The following is a 6,000-nucleotide window of genomic DNA, read 5'->3' on the forward strand; positions in this document are numbered from 1 at the left end:
AGAAATGGTTTCCCCCACTTACCTTGCAGTTCAAATGGCCACGTCTCAATTTTAATTTTAACATAACAAATTTGCTCAGAGATATTAACATTGTGTTTAATATAATTAGAAATGTTTTCCCCTCATTATCAATTTGGAAAAAAATGTTTACTAAAATAAAACTTACTTTTTAAATTGTATATGTTATTATAATTTAGTCAAAATACTTATTATTTATTATTATTCCTAAATATAAATTGTTTGATTATTTAATTTCTTTTATTCATCTAATATCTAAACTAAATAATAAATTGTCATAGGATTATGAAAATTTTCCACTGAGTATAAAAAAATAACATAACATCTGCATATTTAAAAACTATATTTAAATTATAAATATAAAATAGATTAATTTAAAAAAGTTTATTTAAATTATAAATATAAAATATATTATTTTAAAATATATCTTTATATTATAAATATAAAATATATTAATTGATTATTAATTAGGCTGATAGGTTTTTCTTTTGAGTCAGTCGACCTTTGGTTTTCATCTGCACTTCTCATGTTTGTCTGATATTTATGCATAGATTTTTATGTCACCCTTCTGCCACCATTTTTACGTCGGATTCTTTTACGCTGAAGTTACACAAGAGTCCGTTTGAATTCTTCGTGGCATTTATGGAATTGAACATGAGTTTTATGGTGCACGACTGAATGACCGCCAATTCTAGTCTCTTCTGATTTTACTACATATACAAGACAACTTAGGTGCATCTTAAAGAAACTCCTGCACAGGTTTTTCTATGGAACTATGGTTGCTTTTGTCAACACCTATTTGAGAAATGATTCTGTGGCTCTTGACAATTTTCTCATACATCCCTCGCATGCCCCAGTAAAGATCGAGCGCCCGCAGTCTTTTGTCCCAAGAGTTGAACAAAAGTCATGAGAATCTTTGCTACGTCAAACAATTTACCTCATCTCTACTATTCAAGCTTGACCTTGTGGCCTACCCATATCCATTTCTTACAATTGTTGTAGGGCTTCTCTATCTCAAAAGACTTGCAATATTACGATAGATAGCCCTCCATTTTTATTTAAATTTGAAAATGGATTTGATTTATTTTCACACAGGTCTATTCTTCTACACCTCTATGTTCTTTTCTAAACAAGAATAACATTACATATATTGCGAGAAAAATACTATAGATGAAAACCTTAGTTCTAAGGATTTATCAAAAATTAAACTACTTGGAGAGGGCTTTCCTATTTTGTCTGCATGGTAGTATTTTTAGAGTGCAAGACGAATTTTTATTTGGCAATTGCAAAATCTACTTTGAGAGGTCTGGGGAAGGTCTCGAAAACAATTGGTGAAAGCACGGGCTCTGTGCAGTGGGGATATTTGTAAGCTCACATTTAACCATTCTTATTTTGTTCTAGGAAGTTGTACAGTTCTCAGGCTTTGGGAGGACACCAAAATACTCACAAGAATGAGAGAATTGTTGTGAGAAGAGCTCAGAAATATCATATGAACATTCAATAGAGGTTTTGTAGCCTGTCACCCTCACCACCTGTTTCGTCCTCTGATTTTACTCCAATTTCAAGCATTCTGAATAGGTCTCTCTGTATAAGAGCTCACTCTGCAACTCTTCAAGTAAGGGGAGGAACAAGACTAGATGGATGGTTTTCCCTCTTTTTGAAAATCAATTCAATGTTGGAATTTTCTTTCTTATTGTTGTCTCTAAAATGTTTGATTGCCGAGAAGCAGGTTCTTGGAAAAGGGCTCGAAAAGGAGATTCCCGTCTTTCTGAGCCTAGATTGGTTTTCCCATCATATGAGCAGAAGCTAGACTTGTCATTGCGGTTGTTATGAAAACCCAAAATACCAAAATTTTTCCATTCCATTGTTCCATCTGGTCTTAGTTTCACCTTTTAAGAGAATTTTGAATTGCATGATTCTTTTTTCTAAGTGAAAATGACAACCAGGATAGGGTGAAATTTCTTATTTTCCATGCGCACCAACCAAGTAAGAAGTTTCCTTTACTGGGAACTGTACTGATTTTGAGAAATACTTTCATTTCCCTAGAACTTTCAGCCATTTTGACTCTAACTACATTTTCTGCCTGCTAAATTTTCAAGTCAATGAGAAGCTAGACTAACATAAGCAAGCTTGTAAATTTGACCCCGAGACTTGTAAAATCCTTATAAAACCTCAATAATTAGTTAGGATTTTTTGGCAAGTAGTCTTTGTAGGGTTCTCTCAAATGCTAAGCTCATTCTTGTTTAGTAAGAGAATAATATGTGCTTCTTAGCATTCCAAATTTATCTTCTTTCTTATAATAAGAGTATGCAGGTAATGGTAGCTTGTGATGCTTGTCTCAAATGATTTTCTTTGATTTTTCCCATGGATTTGTGCAATGAAGATCTAAGATTTTGAATCAATTGTGTACACAAATCTTGTAGGGTATTGACTACCATTTAGGTAGTGGTTATTGAAAGCTTCAAAGTATTTTCATGGCCTTAATTAGTCTTTTGACACCAATGTTGGAAAAACTTCTTAGAGGCCAATGAATGCATATGCTTATTTTCCTTAACATATGCTTGTTGAAATCGAGCACACTCCTGAAGTCATGTCTTGTTCTTGACTTCCTCTCCTATGGAATTTTGTGGAGCTACATAAAAAGTTTATCAGAGAGCATCAATTTAGATGGTTGGCTCGCATCTCCCAAAATGATCAATATACACCATTTGAAAGACAAGAACAAAAGGATTTGACAGGGTTGTCTCTGATCCCAATAGAGACTGGGAGCAAGTTGGCAATAATGTGTTTTTGACTTTTTAAGTTTTGTACCATTGCTCCAAAGTTTAGTTAGAGCTATTGCAGAATTCCCTGGCATAATATTTTGATCGTTGTGTTGTTACAGTTATGTAATGTCTTGCCACAAAATTTTAAAGACATAGGAGTCAGAGTAACATTCTCCTTTGGAAAAGGGGTGGGTGGACTCGCAAGAGACATGCATGATGCACTAGATAGATTACCTACTAAGTGTGGATTCAAATCATGCATACATGATTATAGATTCAAGGCAAATCCACTTTTGTCTTGTCATTAGAAATTTATTCCAAATCAATCTAAGGTATCATGTATTCCCATCAGGATGTCCAAGCACCAAGCATTGGATTTAGGTTCTTTGTTCTATAATGGAAGAGAAGTCAATTGTTTGGATGTCTCATCTTTTCTTTGAAAGTTATCAATCTTAATTTGTAGGATAGACGATCAAATCAACCACATGAACAAATTTTCCTTGTACAAAGCAAGACATGACAAGCATTGATATACTACATTTAATTTAAATTAAATTTCCTTCTAGAGTCTAATACAATGAATTTACGCAGATTGTCAGATAAGGTGTATTCACTTGCAGGAGAAATTATGAAGAAGTTGTCGAGTATGCCATCTCTTCATAGTATACACTAGATTTCTGAACTGGTAAAATTGGTTGGCGGTTTAAGTGATGTTTCTATGTGTGAACTAATGACTCTAGCAAACATTGAGATGTTGGGATTAAGTTCACACTCCATGGCTGGAGAATCAATTTTGATGATACTTAAAGCATTGACTACATTAGTTTAAGGTATTAGCAATGAATTAGATAGCCATAAAACTCAAAGGTATGGCATGGAACAGGAAGGAACTGTTATTTTTAGAGAACTAAGTAAACCTCTTAAGCCTTTTTGGAAAGAATTAAGTGTCTGTATAGGAAAGACAAAAAGAAAGTTGGGGAATATTTCAACTTCTTTTATGACTGCATCAAATATAAATTCTACACTAGACACTATTAAAGCTATAGTTGCCATGTCACCTCCTCTTCCTCTGGGTTCTCAAAGGTTGTTGCCATTTATTGAGGTACTCTTTATCTTGTGTGAAAAAATACATTTAGGAAGTAGAATTATGCATATGGAAAATTGTGATTTGACTACAAGATAGATTAAAGAGGCTGCAACATGCACATCATTTTCATGTGTAAAATCAGCTGCTTCCCCACAGAAAAAGGAAGAGGGAAGTGCAATATTTGTTAGGTTTTCTGAGAAGCATCGAATATTTCTTAATTCTTTAATACAACAAAATCTAGGTTTATTAGAGACGTCTCTTTCTCTTATGTTAAGGGCATCAAGATTAATTGATTTTGACAACAAAAAGGGTTATTTTCATTCAAGGATCAAAGAGCAACATATTGATGTTTCCTCTCCACCACTGTGTATTTGTGTCCGTCAAGCTTATTTGCTGGAAGATTCATATATTCAATTGTGGATGCGTTCAAATCAAGATCTTATGGGCACCTATTGGTGCATTTTCAAGGAGAAGAGGGCATTGATGCTGGTGGGTTAACAAGAGAATGGTACCAATTACTCTCTAGGGTGATTTTTGACAAAGGTGCTCTATTGTTCATCACTGTTGGGAATGAATCTACATTTCAACCCAATCCAAATTCGGTTATTCAAACAAAACATCTATCCTACTTCAAATTTGTAGGAAGTGTGGTAATGCTTCTCTTAAACTTTAGTGGATCATTAGTTTGAAAGGGGTTTTTAAGTTTCATCTTTTTGTGTGATATATTTTTAATGTCTTTTGTTGATTATGTTATTTACATGTTGCAAAAGCGTTATTAGATGGCCAACTCCTAGATGTCTACTCGATCATTTTACAAGCACATACTTGGTGTGAAAGTTACATATCATGTCATTGAGGCTATTGATCTTGGTTATTATAAGAATCTGAAATAGATGTTGGATGATGTAGCAGTTTTGGGTGTTGTTATTTCTTTCTAATAGGCTTCTCCTCACTTCTCTTTTAACTGGAGTTAACATGTGCCTTTTGCTCTATGAACAATCCTCAAATTAACATAGCATTTTAACTTTCTCTTTTTACAAGAATCTACTTCTACACTTTACAACGGAAGCACATAAAGATTGAGCAAAACAATAATCGACAAGAGGAAGAACATCAATGCCATATCACACAATAAGTATATGGGGAAAGCCACAACTCAAAACCCCACTATCTGTATTGCATTAATTAGAAATCCAATATGATAATACAATGCTTGTTCTCACAAGAACAATCCCAACAGTTAGTAAAATCAATCTCCAACTCACACACAAACTCTTGGCCAACAATTATCCAATTCTCCAGCTCTCCAAGTCCCTATTTCCTTGTGCCCTTGGTCAAAGAATTTGGATGAATACAATATGTTCTGCTCAACCTTGAGCTTAACCTACACAAGTATTTCCTATCCTCCGCTTGATGACTTCCTTTGGTCAATACTTAGCCAAATTTCCAAGCCTCCAAGCTTCTAATTCCTTGAACAATTCCTGAGAGAATTAGTCTATATTTAAAGGGAAATTCCTCATCCATAATTGCGCAATCCAAAATTATGTCCTTCTCTAATTGCATGCACCATCTGTACAACACAGAAAATTATACAACAAATGGTACATTGTCCATGTACTCTAGTCTTAATTGGGTCTTTCTCAGAATCGACATGCATGAGTTTCTAATGAGGGAATCTTCAGTTAACTAGAGTAGCAATAGTTGAGTGCACTAATGCATCAACTGAATGTTAACTCACTATTATCTCCTCAAACAATTTGGAACTAATTTAACTGGACTTAACTTAGTAAACTGAGTTAACTAATTAAAACTCATACTTAACTCATCCTGGACCCCTATAATATAGGGAGAACATACACATGACTTCAAAAAGACTTCCAAGTTGAAATTCCTAAGTTAAATAAGTCAACTCACTCTAGTTAACTATTACAAGTTGTTATGAGAATAAAATTCGATTTTAATTCTCAGTTTAATTCAAGGACAAATTAAACTGGAATTTATGGATTCTATTTTTATCATTTCTTGTTGCTATTTTCAACACTCCCTCTCAACAAGAAAGGAATTCAACTTGATCCTGATCCCAAACCTTTGGAATGCTCTGCATGCAACACTTCTCTCTGGTGTTGTTGT

This window comes from Pinus tabuliformis, chromosome 1_2, assembly GCF_031772625.1.
Source record: "Pinus tabuliformis cultivar Carrire ecotype Pingquan chromosome 1_2, CPIR1, whole genome shotgun sequence".
Taxonomy (NCBI): domain Eukaryota; kingdom Viridiplantae; phylum Streptophyta; class Pinopsida; order Pinales; family Pinaceae; genus Pinus; species Pinus tabuliformis.